This window comes from Erpetoichthys calabaricus, chromosome 2, assembly GCF_900747795.2.
Source record: "Erpetoichthys calabaricus chromosome 2, fErpCal1.3, whole genome shotgun sequence".
Classification (NCBI taxonomy): Eukaryota; Metazoa; Chordata; class Cladistia; order Polypteriformes; family Polypteridae; genus Erpetoichthys; species Erpetoichthys calabaricus.
Genome location: NC_041395.2, coordinates 308,077,866 through 308,095,216, shown reverse-complemented (window position 1 = coordinate 308,095,216; position 17,351 = coordinate 308,077,866). Strand labels below are relative to the sequence as shown.

Sequence of the window (17,351 nt, the reverse complement as noted above, 5' to 3'; positions counted from 1 at the left end):
TCCATCTCAGGTGCTCTAGTTTATTCCTACACGCTAAAGGTGGACTGATAACTCTAAATGTGCCTGCCATTAGTGTGTGTGTGAGTGAGCATGGTCCAGGTCCTGGTACAGAATTAGATCCTGCCTGGCATTCAATGCTACAAGAATACCACCAGTAACCCCGTACTGGAATAAATGGGTATGAATTATAAGTAAATGAGTGATGTGTCATGGAGATGATTCCTGTGCGCCCGTCATTTAACTTGGCATTCTTATCAACGAGTCTTTTGAGTGAACACAGGAGAGGAGATCTCCAAAAAGAACATCTACAGTGATCCCTCGCTATATCACGCTTCGACTTTCGCGGCTTCACTCTAACGCGATTTTTTCTCATACACTCTTATGTCACTACGCATGCGCTTTGTGAGTACTTTTATCTAAGCCTCACGATGGCTCCTAAACGTGCTGCTTTTTCTAAGCCTTCTAACAATAAAACTAAGCGCCGGAGGAAGATGCTTACCATCCAGGAGAAGGTGAAACTCTTGGATATGATCAAAGATGGCAATACCCTACAAAAGCCTCCTCATGCATATGAAAAGACAGCACCAGCAACTGCCTATCAAGATGTTCTGCAGCCGCGCACCCAGACACCCACTGCCTACTCCTAGTACTCCTTCAGCGGAAGAAGACAACGACGCACCTGCTGAAGATACTGCACCACCTGAAGACTCTCCTACTGAGGTTGTGCCTTCATAGGTTAGTGGTTGTGTGTAAGAATTGTGTGTGTGTGTGTAATTAAATGTACAGTACAATAATAATAATATATTTGTAACATCTAATATGTCTTATTTTCTCTTATTTTGTCTAATATATTGGGTAATACGAGTGTAATGGTGACTAATTGGTGTTATTTCATGTCTAGAGGGCTCTAATAATGTTAAAAAGCGTATTTAGAAGGTCGTAAACAGGTTTTCTATACTCTAACTGCGAAAATATTCAATTTATAAATAAAGAATCCTACTTCACGAAAATTCATTTATCGCGGTAGAGTCTGGAAAGGATTAGCCGTGATAAACGAGAGTTCACTGTATAACATTGAAACTACGTATCAGTAATTAAACTGAACAAAGGAGGTTGGCACAAAAACAAGATTTTATACAGAAAACAAAAACTTGGAATCACCAATAGGATCAAATCAAGCAACCTTAAAAATACCAAGTCTGCCTGTCATAAAATGAATTTGTCTGAAACTGAAGAGAATTCTGTTAGAAAAAAAGCTACTGCATGTTCTTACAATGTTTTAGGAAATAGTCAGGTCCTATCCTATCATTTTTTTTCGACTTATGTATTAATACTGTCAACTTTTGAGTTTAATTTTGTAATTTCTGTTTTCTTTATAGTATTTTATTTATTATTGAATGTTGTTTGGTTTATTGCTTACTCTACCATGCTATATTATGTTCATGATCTGGTTATTAGTGGTTTTTCTTATCGGCCCTTTCCCCTTGTGGAGCCTCAGGGGATGGGACCCCTTGACGCAGTAGCTGAGAGACCCCCTTAGCCTTTACATTGGGCCTAGTGGCTCAGTTTCCTCATACTGACTTTGTCTTTTCCATGGATAGTGTTTACTGTAAGTATTGTGTGGTTTTTCTGGTTTTTGAATTATTTGGTTCTAATTTTTGAGGACTTCGATGTCTGGATTGTGGACTAAATTATTTGCTTTGGATTGCTATTTTAGAGAAACTCTTTTAAAGTCCTTTTTGTTTTGCTTTTTTATATTTTTGTTATAAACTTTTCAAATATAATGAATGTTTTTTTGTTTTTTTTTGTTAGATTGGGCAAGAGGATTTTGACAGTTCCTCCACCACATCTTCAGTCTCTGGACATTTCAATGTTGTTACTGATTATTTTCAATATTAGTGGGCCTTTGCTTCTTGATAGTTTGTGTAGACCAAAGCCTGCTATGGAGTTTTGGGGAAAAGGCAGATGTTGGATTCCAGGTGACAGTGTGCCAGAAACACAGAGACATTATAACAGCATGGACACATTCTTGAAAATTCTCTTTGTTGAGGTCCATCAGTACTTATGTTGCTCCTCTTTGGATATTCTTATTCACGTCAGTTGGTCTCATTCCTTTATTGGTAGACCTTCAACAGTATACTGTATATAGTATAGTACTCTGCAAATGTCGTATGCTATCCAAGTTAATTCTTTTTAAAGCCAGCACTAAGTGGTAATTTGCTAGTGAAACCACAATACAACATTAGAATATAATATTTAAACACAAATAATACTAAGATAACCAAAAGCAACAAGAATTTTTAAAACAAGTATTTGATGTGACCTCTGAACAACTGCAACACTGAAGCAATTTCCCTTGGTACACTACTATGTACACAACCAGTCAAAAGTTTTACAACACCTCAGTTTATTCAGTTGTAATGAAAATGCAGAGTTTAATGTCTTAATGCTTCATGAAATCAATGCATAGAAAAATTAAACAATGACAAATAAAAAAATAAGTCAGGGAATCATTAAGTGTACCAAATTTATTCAAATTTTGCATTCATCAAAGTATCCACTTTTTGCTGATATAACATCCAAACTGTGTTGATGCTTTTAATTCAGAATGCCAGTCACTCTGTGCAAGTCACCAACTCTGCCTCCAGCAAAAGAACCCCAGACCATCACATTTCCTCCTCCTTGTTTGACAGTTGGTATCACACACCGAGGAACCAGCCTTTCACCAACTCAACGCTATACAAACACCCTGCACGATGATTTCAAAATTTGATTCGTCTGTCCAGAAAACTTTGGTCTTCCAGTCTGTAATAGGCCCTATTTTGTCCTTTAAGAAGGACACTCGCACTCGCCCTGTCAGACCTGCAAAACTAAGTCTCCTCTTTACAGTAGAAACTGAGACTTGCTTTTTTCAACCACTGCTTAAGTTGTTCTTGAAGCTGTTGTGCTGTGAGGTGCCTGTTACACAAGCTGGTGGTGCTCAGAAACTTGTCATCTGATTGGTTTGTGTCTTTGGGTCTGCCTGATCTCTTCCTATCAGAGTTTCTCCCAGTTTCCAGTTGCCTTTGGATTGTGTAGGAAACCACTGTACTCACTGACACTTTGATTTTTTTTATTTCAATTTCTCTAAATTAAAGGCTCAGTGGTAGCGCTGCTGCCTCGCAGTTAGGAGACTCGGGTTCGTTTCCCAGGTCCTCCCTGCGTGGAGTTTGCATGTTCTCCCCGTGTCTGCATGGGTTTCCTCCGGGTACTCCAGTTTCCTCCCACAGTCCAAAGACATGCAGGTTAGGTGCATTGGCGATTCTAAATTGTCCCTACTGTGTGTTTGGTGTGTGGGTGTGTGTGTGCCCTGCGGTGGGCTTGCACCCTGCCCGGGGTTTGTTTCCTGGTTTGCACCCTGTGTTGGCTAGGACTGGCTCCAGCAGACCCCCATGACCCTGTAGTTAGGATATAGCGGGTTGGATAATGGATGGATGGATGGATAAATTAAAGGCCTACACTACTAAGAGTAATACTGCACTGTCTCATTTAATTGGTTAATTGCTACTTTCTTGCCAGTATCACTGGAATTTACAACATTCTTGGGTGTAGAGCGTGTAGTAACGCAGTCTGTTCCATCTCTCCTTTAAGACAGACAGAGGGTTTTTAAGTAATCAACAGAATGTTTGCTTCAACATGCGAAGCTTAATTTACTTTAACTGATGCAGAACATCAATGTGTTGTAACCTATTAATTGTTCCCTTATGAAGGTCCATTTGTAATTTTCTGATATTTCCTTTTTACAGTTTTTGCGAACCTAAACTTTAAATTTAAACCTCTGGCAGTTTACTGCTTACCTTTTCACCATTTTAGGTCATTCATTGTGTTTCAACTGATTAAATTTGAAGAAAAACTTGAAAAACTGAGGTTTTCTAAAATTTTTGACTAGTAGTGTAAATTTTAAAAAGTATGTTGAAGGTATGTTTTTCCGCTGTATTTCTGTTTCTTTACCAAGCCAAGCTTTAGTTCCCGAAGGATGCAGACAGAACATCAATGTACTTCTCACCAACTTTCCCCTCATGTATTGGCATCTTTATGGAACAGAAAGGGTTAAATAGGGGCCCATTATTCCTAAGACTTCCCACCACTCCTTGCTTTATGTTCTTTCATATGTGTGTGGGTACAACATGCCCTACAAGATGTAAATTTCCCCTTAGGAATAATAAAGTTTAGCTAATCTAATTTGTTTTAAATCTTATTTGTATGATTAAAGAGTTTGCTTTGACATCAGATACAGAGAAAACACTTTATTAAAGAAGTGAACTTAAGTAATGTTCATCAGATGGCTCTCCACCTGTATTTTCTGTCTTCAACTTCTTCAACTTTTAAGACTGAATAAATAACATATGGTACTACTGATTAATTGTGCACATGTTATCTCGGTTGTTATTTTGCTCACATAGATTCTACAGTTGGGATTCACTTCTCTATGTGATAAAAAGTGACTTCTTCGCTCATTTATTCACACTCCCAAGCAAACACACCTCAAGACGCGACTTCTTCCTGTCCTACCTTCTTGTTTCTATTGACTCACCAACCATTTTGATCCACAGAGCAGTCTGGGTATTATTCTTAAAAGGGACAGCTCACTCATTGCACACTGTTCAAATACAAGTTCATGCACAAAGACATTTCCTTTAAGAAACTAATACAATACTCTTTTCTGTGAGTATTTTGAGTTGTTGTACATTTAAATGTATTTGAAAATTTTCAAATCATTTTTAGGACAAATCTTTGTTTTATGAAATCCATACGGGAAGTAGAATCAACCGGTCTATCGCACACTCCTTCTTTAACTCATCCAGTTTCTTAAAATTTCTTCATAACAGCTTGAACACCACACCTTTAACAAGTAGCTTAGTGTGCCATGACTTGCTGACTACAGCTCACTACTTCATGTCTGTCAAACAGTATTAGTGCAGTCATTTCAAAACCTCTAGATACCACAGGATCTGTGGTTACTATCTAATACACTTGTTGATTTGTTAAGCTGTACCACTGGATACCTGGTTTAACTAGATGTCACTTCATCAGTTTGAATTAGAGGTGCTGTTAGTGGAGTTTATCAAACACATGGAATGGTGGCGAGTAGGGCTGGGTATTGGCACTGATGAGTTACAAATAATAATAATAATAATGATAATGCAACACATTTCAGTAACACTTTATTTGAAGGGTGTTTACATAGTAACTTCATAACATATGCATAAGCATGGAATGACATTTAAGAAGAAATATTTCATTAGTAATGAACAGTTAACATCGGTATTTGGAAGAAATATCACTGCTGTTTAAAAAAAAAAATGTTCACAGCACTGAACTCATTTAAAAATCACCCTAATTTAAGTAACATGTATCACCATATCAGAGTCCACACATATTATGGGGGCTCCTTGTTTTAATACAATGCAATGGCATTTACTTTATAAAATATCTATATCATCTTGCAAACAATATTATTATAATATAATCAAATATTGCTTCTTAAATAATAAGTATGTTATTCAATAACCTATTCATGTGTTATAAATCTCCATGTAGGCACCCTTCAACTAAACTGTTAGCCAAATTTATTCCCCTATTGGACATTTAAAATAATCTTGAATTAGTCGAAATTAAAGACACAGCGAGATGACTCGTGTCTACAAGTTACACATATCTTCAGTTGCTCACGCGTATCAGTCACGTTAATCAGTCTCAAAAATGTGTCTTTACACTTCCTTCTCAGACAAAAAGGAAGCATTTTAAAATGAGGATCTAGAGCTGATGCTTGGTGACAGCTGCACTGGATGAATGGAACATAAAAGAAAAAGAATCGGCCATCACGACTAACAGCACTACTAATATGATCCGTACTGTGCATCTTCTGGGGATATTTACGTCGGCTGCTTTGTGCACAAGCTCACTCTGGTATCGCAGCTTGCTCTGAAAATTCCAACAATAGTCTGCTTGCTTGGCTGGGTGAGGTGCATTGAGAAGCCACATTTATTGGACTTACCAACACACAAGATTGTGATTGACATGGCCACACAATGAAATATTAATTGGAAATGTTAGAAATTTTTTTGGAACAGCCGCCAACACTGACTGGCTTGCAAGAGCTGTCTACAACACAATAGTTTTTAGAGACATGTGATTGTCACATAGGAATCTTCTGCCCTGGATGTTTGGCTGTGGTAAGTTAGGGCTACTCTCGCCACTGACCTGAGAGAGACGTGGCAATACTTTGCTCAAGATCTTCATAAAGCCTAGGTACAATAACTTCACTCGCTTGCTTTCTGGTTGGTATAGCATACTGCAGTTCAAAAACCTGTATCATTTCTGGAAAGCCTTCATTTTCAACAATGATACAGGGTCTCATATCTTTACAGATGAATACTGATATAGATTCTGTTATTTTTTTGGCCATGAGGCAAATTAAATGGAAGTGTGGAGCTACCCGCCATCTCCAGTATGGATTGTTTAGGCTCTACTTGCTTGGATGTCAACTGAGATTACGGTTATTGGTGATGTCGGGATAAATGACTTCTCAAATTTGTTGTGTTGCAACAATACTTAACATCTGAGCTGCACAGCTGAGATATGACTTTGCTTTTATTCAGTTGCTCTTTACTGACGCACTGTTTGAATCCGTAGGAAGTCCACACTTCTGATTCAAGTGCAGAAGGCACAGATTAGATAATAAAGAGCTTTTGCTGTAGAAAGCCGTAACAGGCACATTAGCAACATCTACTGGATCACACGCCAAAACCAAAGATAAGCAAAAATCTACATATAATAATTGAGCAGGATAGAGATTCACAAGATCGATCTTGAAACTTTGAGAATCAATATTGAATTGTTTAAAAGACAAATAATGAATAATCGGAAATTCAATATTTTTACCCTGGCCTAGTGGGAAGGTGCCAGAATGAGAGGTTTGGGAATCAACACTTTGTCGTACAAGCCATTTCACAAGGTACTGTATCATTAAACAACTAGAAAACACAATAATCTTGTATTTTATTCATATTTATTAGTATCTATTCTGTTATATTATAGTACTAGCCATGTGCGCCCAACTACGTTGCGCGTGTTAAAGCTCATGTTAAAGCTGTCTGTGAAGGGCTCCCTGTTTAAACGCGGCTGCCAGTCGTGAACTGGGCCCTTCGTCGCACAGCATTATGAATTTTTTTTAAATGGGAAACAAAATTACAAAACAAAACCCTTGGACATGGATTCGATAGGAACGGCCTACTCGGAATCACTGTCCGAATAGTAATTATGTGGTGGTGGAGGAGCATTTCTGCTTCTCTCCGTTCACAGTCCGTCTCGTTTTCACAACGCTGTCGTTTCCTCTCACGATCTCTTCTCAACCGTTCTCCAATCTCGCAGGTTGCTTTGCGGCAATCCAAAGAGTAAGGAAGAACCAATGCTTCTTTCTTGAACTCCAAACGCCGACTGATGGAAAATCACAGAAGTGTGTCCGACTTATATACTCTGACTGCCGACTCCAAGAAGTGGGTGAACATTCGATTTGGACGAAGTGCTGCCAACGACGGTCGATAGAAACACAAAAAAACACAGTCTCGACAACGAAGCAGGTGTCGACGCCAGATCTAAACACAAAGAGTGGTATCGACAGTGTTTGTAAACAAAAGTAACATCCAAGGCAGTGTCAGGGGAACATGAATTCGCGGACAAACAAAGATCAAGATCCAAATGAAGATTATATATAAAGATTAAACAACCTTGCATTTTACCTAAAATTGCATTTGGCTGAGTTGTGTATGGTGTTCAAGGCTCTTGGACACCCCCTGGTGGTCAGGGGAAAATGAATTCGCGGACAAACAAAGATCAAGATCCAAATGAAAATTATATATAAAGATTTTCAAGAGCAAATAACACTTACTTCCCAGGTAACCCAGTTTACAATAATTTTCTTAATATTCTAACATCTTGGCAGTCAGTACAGTATGCAAGCTGAAGTTTTTGATTTTTTTTCTTTGGTAGTAAATTTTACATTTCATCGTCTAGGGTGTTGTTGGCAACAGAGTTTGGGAAAATACAGAAGTCCAACCATTTGATAAACTGAGACTAATAACCTGTATAGGAAGCCCTAGCAGGCCTGAAAGAGTTCTGCTTTTTGCTAGTTTACTATGATACTTTCATTTCCCTGTATTTGCTACATCAGTGTTTGTTTACAACAATAATGAAAGAAATGGATATTTTGGACTCTTGTTGGGACTTTATGCCAGGGTGCAGTGACCCCTTAGAGGCATTCATGTTGACAAGTTATAAACACTGTTGAATGCTTTGCATTCACCTAATTCATGTCATCACATAAATATAGAGACACACAAATGAATATTTCATAAAATTAAATTAAAGAAATGACAAATTAGTACATGAAAACAGACTCGTTTTTAGTCGGTTGTTTTCATGTCACATTCAGTTCTCATCATTTTCTTTTCATGAAGATTACTTTTCCTCTCGATATCTTTCCTAAAACCCTCTACTTCTCATGTTTGTTCGTGTGAAAATTGCCCTACGGTGAGGTCAGAGATCATGTCACCCTGATGAGGTGTTATTTAAAAAGTGCAAAATGGCTAATGAGTTTTATTTGTGGAACAGAAAATGCAAATCTCACTGGTTTAAAATGATTTCTAAAGAAAGTGTAACTGTCCGGCACTACACATACAGTAGGAGCGTGTTGGTGAGATTCCTTGAGGTTCTGTAAAAGTTAAGAAATTTCAGGCATATTTCAGGCTAAATTCAAACACTTCTGTAACCTATGTGTATATATCCCCCATACGAAATGTGTCACGTAGCACGTACTGCAGTGCTACACTTTTTATGGTAAAATGTGCACGCCGATCAATAAAAGATTAAAATTGATAGAGAAAGAGCTACAATGTAATCAGAGTTTCGTGAGTTTTTTATGCAGGCTTTTAGCCTTTTTTTGAGATGTGTATCATGACAAATGTGACAACTGTCACCACCACCATTTCTTTTTTAAGGATGTGACAATCTGGAATATGCATCAGATGCAGCATAATAGTATATTACATTTTATAAAGGAAAAACAGTCCAGAAATAGAGACTGCATTCTTCTCATGCAGATGCCACCAGTCTGTTTCAATCTATTAGTTACATGGCACACCAACTGCTACCTCCAGTTGAGTTTGGCTAAAACATAATTGCAAATTAAACTCTTCAAGCTTCTTTTTCTATTTCAGAGTATCCCCATATTCATTAATAAACTGAACTTTAAGAAATTAGACTCAATTATAACCCCATTTATTTGGAATTTAAGACATCCATGCATTCAAATGGTGACTGTACAAAGACCTAAGGCAGAAAGTGGCATGGTACTACCTAACTGTCGACTTTATTACTGTGCAGCAAATAAACAAGCTATAAAGACCAGCAAATTGACACAAATGATGAATATACACAATCCTGAACTGCAATAGAAATAAAATCTTGCTGTACTTTTTTATATGCCCTGCTTTTTCCCCCAACAAACATAAATTATCATCAAAACACTAATAAACTAATTGTCCATCAATCACTCAAGAATATGGAAAACCAATGCAGGAAGCATTTTAAGGCAGAGAAGCTTTAATCTGTTGCACCTCTACATGATAATCACCTTTTTCTACCCTCTCAAACCTACACAGCATTTAATGTTTGGAAACTGTCCGAGATTAAAACACTTAAGAGATTTTTATATACAGTAATCCCTCCTCCATCGCAGGGGTTGCGTTCCAGAGCCACCCGCGAAATAAGAAAATCTGCGAAGTAGAAACCATATGTTTATATGGTTATTTTTATATTGTCATGCTTGGGTCACAGATTTGCGCAGAAACACAGGAGGTTGTAGAGAGACAGGAATGTTATTCAAACACTGCAAACAAACATTTGTCTCTTTTTCAAAAGTTTAAACTGTGCTCCATGACAAGACAGAGATGACAGTTCTGTCTCACAATTAAAAGAATGCAAACATATCTTCCTCTTCAAAGGAGTGTGTGTCAGGAGCACAGAATGTCACATAGATAGAGAAAACAATCTCTAGCAAACAAATCAATAGGGCTGTTTGGCTTTTAAGTATGCGAAGCACCTCGGCACAAAGCTGTTGAAGGCGGCAGCCCACACTCCCTCCGTCAGGAGCAGACAAAGAGAGAGAGAGAGAGAGAGAGAGAGACAGAGTTTGTTTTTCAGTCAAAAATCAATACGTGCCCTTCGAGCTTTTAAGTATGCGAAGCACCGTTCAGCATGTCGTTTCAGGAAGCAGCTGCACAAAAGATAGCAACGTGAAGATAATCTTTCAGCATTTTTAGACGAGCGTTCGTATCGTCTAGGTGTGCGAACAGCCCCCCTGCTCAATCCCCATACGTCAGGATCAGAGAAAGTCAGCGCAAGATAGAGAGAAAAGTAAGCAATCTAGCTTCTCAGCCATCTGCCAATAGCGTCCCTTGTATGAAATCAACTGGGCAAACCAACTGAGGAAGCATGTACCAGAAATTAAAAGACCCATTGTCCGCAGAAATCCGCGAACCAGCAAAAAATCTGCGATATATATTTAAATATGCTTACATATAAAATCCGCGATGGAGTGAAGCGAAGCGCGATATAGCGAGGGATCACTGTACAGATAATGTCTTTGCCTCTTTTGAACAATTAACCTTCAAATGTAACTTCCCATCAACACAATTTTTCAGATAGTTTCAAATGAGAAATTTTGCTAAAATGATCCCACCCAATTTTTCTCACCTCCCACCCATTTCTACTCCAGAAGAAACATTGATCACTCTTGAAGACTGACACAATATCTCAATAATATATAAAAACATTTTAAAGTCCCTTCCTTTCAAAGATCCCAGAGTAGGGTGGGGAAAGGATCTTTCTCTTAATATTATTCAGAAAAGGAGTGGAAGGCAGCCATGCACAGAATACACTCCAGTTCCATACGTGCCAAGCAGTCAGTCATTCAACTTGAAATCTTTATGGAGCACATTTATCTCATTTAAAATTGTCCAAAATGTTTCCAGCAATCGAGCTCCAGTCTTACTGGGCCACACGTTTTGGGTGTGCACCAAATTAATATCCTTCTAATGCCTATTTAGATTAAAAGCCAGAAGTCTGCATGACCATCATCATCAAGTCCTTCCGTGAGAACCCTAAATACAAAGAGGACTATTTCATTTATGTTAGGTAGAATGCCTAGAGCGGACTAGGCGGTCTCGTGGCCTGGAACCCCTGCAGATTTTATTTTTTTCTCCAGCCGTGTGGAGTTTTTTTTTGTTTTTTCTGTCCACCCTGCCCATCAGACATTACTCTTTTTCTATGTTAACTAATGTTGTCTTATTTTAATTTCTTATTTTGTCTTTTATTTTTCTCTTCTTCATTATGTAAAGCAATTTGAGCTACTTTTTTGTATGAAAATGTGCTATATAAATAAATGTTGTTGTTGTTGTTATTAGACAGCCTTGGTGTCACAATCCCTCCTAACCATTAACAGTTGTGTATGGTGGACTCCCAGAATGGCTTAAAGTGGAGAAGGACAAATTGATTGGAATTGCTTTATCACACTACTAGCATGTAGACTTATCTTACACAACTGGAAGAATCCCAGCCCACCTGTCAGTAGGTAACTGATGTTCTATACTATTTGAAATTGGAAAAAATCAAATTTTCACTTAGAGGATCTGTTCAAAATTTTTTTTAAATATGTCAAGAACTAATTCAATTTTTTTTAGAATAAGCATTTATATAGGAGAAAAGAACATTCTCCTTTCTTTGTTGTGTTTAAAGATTTGCTCCTGCTGTTGGCTCTCCTCTCTTTCACTCTGGTGGGGATAGAATTCTGGTTTATTAAGTATGACTTGATTGTAATTAATGTAACTTTCTTTGTTGTATACATTAGACTTAATCATGTGGAATGTTATTTTCTTCAAAAAAAAATCAATAAAAAAATAATTGCAAATTATACTCTTAAAGTATGCTGGCAGTCCAATGGCATTTATTTTAGTACCTGCAGTATGATTTACAAAATGAAGAGTGAAAGCAATGTGAAAGGAAAGAAGGACAGATGAAGTTAAGCATATATAAACTTAATAATCATGGTTTCCACTTTGGGCATATCATAAATATAACTTAAACCCTGAAGAGCAAAACAGAATACCCCACTGGTGATTTCATAATATATTTTGCAAAAAACAAATCAAAACAACTCACTCACACCGTGAGAACTCCTAAAAAACATATCCTGGGCTCTGGTCCTTGCTTCACTGATCTTCAGGAATACCCCACAAACCCCACCCTGACAGATGGAATATAAAGTACTGTGTAGAAAGTGTGCCACAGAGTTTTCATGCTATCAACAGACCCACAATTTAAAGTGCTGATATGCAACAGACCACCAATTTCCATATACTACACTTCACTCCACAAAATGCTAAAATCTAAAAGTCCAGGGTCTTACTGATAGTCAGGGTGCTTATCTATTAGCCACTGGGACACATGCAACTACAAAAACACACAAAAACTGTACCATATGTGCAGCTTTGCTGCATTTTATAAAAACATGTGCTTGGGCCAAGAAATGTAATATGACACAAAACACAACTTAAAAGTATATTTCCAATTTGATTAATGGGGTGAAAGGGGAATGACTCCATGGGTGCCTGCACTTTAGCCCCCTGTATATTACGCTTCTGTTCATTCAATGTCTGCATGCATTTTCTCCATGCGCTGCCAGGATGGGCTCCGGGCTCCTGTGACCAAGGACTAAGTAGGTTTAAAAAATGAATGAATGTATACATAAGCACCTTCAATAAATGTTAACATAGGCCTACATACAATAAAAAGTATACAATAAAGAAGGGGGTCCTCAATTACAGCCCTGGAGGAGTTTTCATTCCAATCAGTGTAGTAATTAGTAGCCAAGACTAGCAGATAATGGAATTTGGTATATTAGTCCTTTTATTTTTCCAAGACAAATCTTAATCACCGTACAGATTTTTCATTTTCTCGATGGACAATACCGTATGTTTTATGGTTCAGAACAGATTTGTATCTCTTGGTTCTTCCTGTCATTCTATTTACTTGGAGACTCCGTGATGCATGAACACCAGTATAAATAGAAGCACGTTAGCTGGAGAGCTGGAGGATCCTTTGGCGTTGCTTCTCATTGGTTAGTTAAGAAAACTGACTGCAATTAAAACCTAAATACAGCAGTGTAAAACTAAAATAGTCCATGAAGGATTGTGAATAGTAACAAACGAGTCAACTGAAACTAAGCCCCAAAACAACAGATTGCGTAGTAGTAAATAAACGCATTCTAATTACAAATTTGGTTAAAGCAAAAACCCGCAGCTAACCAGGATGTAAATGAGGAGCCCTGCTTCGAATACATTTTACAGTTTTAGCACAAGTAACACTGGGTTAAGAGGTTGGCCTTACAGTGAAACCTAGTCATTACTAAGAACTTGATTCAAATGTTATTTTCATAAAATAATGAATAATTCATCTTACTACTGCAGAACATATTTGCATTTGTTTAGAATAAAGACATTCATTCCTACATTCCAGAATTTTTTTTTTTTTTATATTTCAACCTTTTCTGGTTAACAGAAAGCAAACCTCTGTAAATAAATGAGACACAAAATTGACTCATCTCCTGTTTTTTCATAAGAAAATTAAAGCAGGGCTTTAAAAGGTACTTAGTGCCACTTGGAAAGTGTAAAATCAAATCAGTCCTGGCAGCAACAAGGGATTTACCAATACAGAAAACTTGTTCACCCTAAGCCGCAGGATTGAACGAGATGAAAGACAACAATCCATTTCAAGGCTAGTGTGGGACACAGCAACCCACTACATAAAGCAAAGAAGAAACAGATGTTTGTCCATGTTAGAGGAAAAAAGGGAAAAGTTAAAAATCAATAAACAATTTCACCAAGGGAATAGATCTTGCCTACAAAATGTACGTTTTTCTAAACAAAGCAGATATTTTTAGTGTTCTTTGTTTTACTTTACTTGCCACCGAGGATAATCATGGCTTTGTCAGCACTATAATTACTGCTGAGTATATTGATGATATCTGGAATGAGAATGTGGTGTCATTTGAATGCAAGTGACGTTAATAGTATGATCTGCCAACTTTAAAGATCTTTGATTTGCTTGCATGTCTGTAGAGGGGAGGCTGATACTTTATAAAAACAGGCGACCGTAGTAAGACAAGAATATGACAGGGTTACTTTTAAAGCCCGAGGAGGATGAACACTGCCTTGTCATTTTAATTTGTTATTTTAAAGGCACTGTTACCCTGCCACCATTAAAAAAAAGAAATATTAAGGATTAGTTCTAGATTGCTCTTCAATTTATAACAGATCTATATACAAATAAAACAAGTTGGCTAATTTTGCAAATGACACTAAACTTGGCCAATTGGTGGATATACTAAAGTCACGAGAGTTATGGTAGAAGAAACTGGACAGAGTTCAGACTCAGACACATAGGCGACAGGCTAAGGAAGTATATTATACATGGGTGTAGCGTTATATTTGAACCGGACGTACGGAATCCCCAAAGGTCCATGCTGTGACAACGCGCGCCTACGACGCGCTTGCGAAAGGAGTCACGGCTCAAACCAAAGAAAACACAGAAACGAGACTACGACCTGTGAACTACACATGAGGTAAAGCGTGCACGCCAGGTTGTACAGCCACCCGGACGCGACCACCCACACCACCGCATATACCCTCCATGATATGTCTTCACACAGCGGCTTCCCACCGAGGCGCATATTGCGCTGTGGGGTATCGGACGGAACAGAAACTGATTGCCATTCTAGGATTTCCGATTCGCTAGCGAATCGCGGGCTTACTTGTGGTAGAAGAAACTGGACAGAGTTCACACTCAGACACATAGGCGACAGGCTAAGGCAGTATATTATACATGGGTGTAGCGTTATATTGGAAAGTCCAATGTTTTGTTCTTAGCCATTCCTGTATACTTTTAGCTGAGTGTTTTGGCTCATTATCCTGTTGGAGGACCCATGACCTACGACTGAGACTGAACTTTCTCACACTGGGCAGTACACTGTGCTCCAGAATGTGTTAGTAGTCTTAATATTTCATTGTTGTCTGCATAGACTCAAGGCACCCTGTTCCAGAAGCTGAAAGCTGCCCCAAAACATAAGCGAGACCTCCTTCAGGCTTCACAGTAGATATAGTGTTCTTTTCTTTGAAAGCTTCATTTTTTTCTTCTGTGGACATAGAACTGACGTGATTTGCCAAAAAACTCCAGTTTTGTCACATCTGTGCAAAGGACATTCTTACAGAAGCATTGTGGCATGTCAATATGCATTTTAGCAAATTCCAGTCTGGTTTTTTTATGTTTTTCTTTCAACAGTTGAGTCCTCCTGCGCCTTCTTCCATTGAGCCTGCTGTCACTCAAAAAGGGACGGATGGTGTGAACAGACATCGGTGAACCTTGACCTTGGAGTTCAGCTTGCATCTCTTTGGAAGTTGCCCCTGGCTTTTCGTATACCATTTTCACTATGCTTCTGTCCATTCTTGGTTCGATTTTCCTCTTGAGGCTGCATCCAGGAAGGTTGGCTACAGTCCCATGGACATTAAACTTCTTAATAACATTTGCAAGTTTCTTCACAGGAACATCAAGCTGCTTGGAGATGGGCTTGCCTTTAACATGCTTGCCTATAATTTTCTTTCTGATCTTCTCAGACAACTCTCTCCTTTGCTTCCTCTGGTTCATGTTCAGTGTGGGACACACAATGTAACCAAACAACAGAGGGACTACTTTTCTCCATTTAAACATGCTGAATGGCTAATTGCACAATTACAGACACGTGTGTCAGGGTTGCGACATCCATGGGTAGAGGGTGACAATCAGCTGTAAACGTTGACAAAACACACTGTTATTTAATAGGTAGATCTTCTCTGCTAGGTGGTCTGTTAGACTCATTGACTTGACGTTGAATCCCTATGTGTGTGTGAGCAGCGTAAATGTACAACATCTAGAATGGCAGCAACATTGGGTGAGAGAACGAAGTGAATACGCAAAGCAAAACTGGACTCTGACTTGTCGTACTCCGATGTACTGAAAGTGATGTACTGGAATTGGCTCATCTGTCGCCCCCGGCCCACGCAGCCAGAGGAGGCTAACATGCAGCTACAGAGCACTGCACACAGCAACAGACATTTCATGTTGATTTACGTGAAAAACTATTGCTTTGTGTGGTTTTCAGAAACCAAAGTTTGTTGGAAAAATATTCAACCCTGGGACAACAGGGAAAAAAAAATAATCTTCCCTAAAAGAATTAAAGAAAACAGCTACTTTGAAAAATCCCTCTAATCCAATTATTTATGATGTTTTCTAAGGATACCACCAAAGGTGTCCAGACATTTTAAGAGTATCTTTGTGGAACAAGCAACACTTGATCTCTTTTCACACTTGCCTTGCTTTATTTACTCGATGGCATGTCAAAGGCATGGGAACAATCACTTTTCATTTAATCACTCTGTAGAAAGCATAGAGGACTTTTTCTAGGAGCTATAAGGGTAATAACAAATTTGTCAACATCTATGCATTACATCTGTTTATGTGTTAAATTTACGTCACATATTAATAAGGCTTTTTGTCACCAAGAAGACAGACGTCAATCAGAATTAATAAGTGACCAGTTTATTTGAAGTATCGATGACAGTAGCGCAATATTTATTTGATTGACTTATTAAATGACAGTTTAAAAAGAGTGGATGATGTAAAAGAAGGCCATGCAACAGTTCCTTATAAAAACTCAAATGCAAATGTTAAACCGAACACCTCTTGCCAGATCAGGTAAGAAAGTCAATTGATTTCAATCAATGGCCAGTCAATCACTGCACCGCTACTCAAACTGTCTCCTTTTATTTAGATAGGAAAGAAGGTAAAAAAAATATTCAAAATTAAACTCTTCTTGCCTGCATTTCTTATATTCAAATGCGGTAATTCTTACTTAAGCACAAAAATAATGTGTCTGTTTGAAAATGTTCCTTTGCCTTATTTACTCGGATTTGCTGATGCATTAGGGTAAACTGACATAACTGAAAGTGATACCTTTCAAAAACCATTTTTAAGGAGAAAAGAGGCTTACTTTCAGCAGCAGACACCAAGTGTTTGACTTGAAGAATAAACTGGTGAGTTCAGCAAAGTCAGTAATAATGTAACATAATTAAAAGCGGATGAATTTCCATGTTAATCCAAGCATTAGTAAGTTGCATATTCACAAACTCTGCAAGTAACTAAACAAAAACATGTCAAACTGT

At 38.0% G+C, this 17,351-nt stretch overlaps 1 protein-coding gene across 3 annotated transcripts in view; it reads right to left on the bottom strand.

Annotated features, from left to right (window-relative positions):
* Positions 1-17,351, bottom strand: part of neurl1aa (neuralized E3 ubiquitin protein ligase 1Aa) — a 390,689-nt gene that overhangs the window by 36,041 nt on the left and 337,297 nt on the right. The gene's annotated exons all lie outside the window — the stretch shown is intronic.